At 27.5% G+C, this 1,129-nt stretch overlaps 1 protein-coding gene across 1 annotated transcript in view; it reads right to left on the bottom strand.

Annotated features, from left to right (window-relative positions):
* The window catches only part of LOC109535778 (sodium/potassium-transporting ATPase subunit beta-1), a 14,373-nt gene that overhangs the window by 12,204 nt on the left and 1,040 nt on the right, over window positions 1–1,129 (bottom strand). The gene's annotated exons all lie outside the window — the stretch shown is intronic.

Genomic DNA, 1,129 nt, shown 5'->3' with positions numbered 1-1,129 from the left:
CTCGTTCTTTCTAAAGGTTTAAATTTTTCAATTACACCAAAAACCGTTCCAAAACTTGATTTTATTTCGAGTATAGAAGAAACAACTCAAAATTTGCCTGAAGAACAACAGGAAGAATTTCGTATAAGATCAAAAATAATTCTAGAAAAACCTTTCAAAATTAAACAAAACACAAGCTCAATAGATCAAAACGCATTAATGTCCTTAAAAAAAGATAAAACAATCAAAATTATGCCTGCTGATAAAGGTAATGCGACCGTCATCATGGATTATAATATCTATGATCCAAAAATTAATGAACTTTTAAATGACAAAAGTTATTCAAAATTAAACAAAAATCCAACAGAAGGTTTTGAAAGACAAATTTATAACACTTTAAAAAAATGTAAACATAAATTCACAGATTACGTTAGATCAAAATTAACACCACACAATAGTAAAACACCACATTTTTACAAGTTCCAAAAATTCATAAAGTGAATATTCCTTTACGACCAATAGTTAGTAGTATAAATTCACCTACACATCCCTTAGCCAAATATATTTGTCGATATCGTTCCTGTTGATAAAACTTTAAATATCATCAAACAAAAATTACAAAATAACACCAATCTTAAAGAACGCACACAACTAAGCATTAACACTATTATTGAACTTTGAATAATATGTGTAAAGTCAACTTACTTTCAATACACTGACAATTTTTAGCAACAAAATTTTGGAATGGCTATGGGGTCACCACTATCCCCATTTTTCAGTAATTTATTTATGGAAAATTTTGAATCAACTTTCATTAATAATTAAAAATTGAAACCAATAATTTGGTGGCTTTATATTGATGACGTATTCTCCATTTACAGTCATGGCGAACAAAATCTTGATTAATTTTTATCTTATCTGAATACTAAAGAACCAACAATTAAATTCACTATTGAAAAAGAACAAAATCACCAAAATCCTTTTCTCGATATACTAATTCAGAAAAATTTAGACAATTTCGAAGCCTTGGTCTATAGAAAACCTACTCATATTCACCGATATTTGAATTTCGACTCAAATCACCCGATAATGGTTAAAAAAGGTATCGTAAAAAGTCTATATGATAGAGCAAAAATAATTTGTAATCAAT

Source organism: Dendroctonus ponderosae, unplaced genomic scaffold, assembly GCF_020466585.1.
Source record: "Dendroctonus ponderosae isolate FM_Combo_2020 unplaced genomic scaffold, Dpon_F_20191213v2 Dpon_F_20191213_3, whole genome shotgun sequence".
NCBI lineage: Eukaryota > Metazoa > Arthropoda > Insecta > Coleoptera > Curculionidae > Dendroctonus > Dendroctonus ponderosae.
The sequence above is the reverse complement of the archived record's forward strand: the minus strand, read 5'-3'. Positions and strand labels throughout refer to the sequence as shown.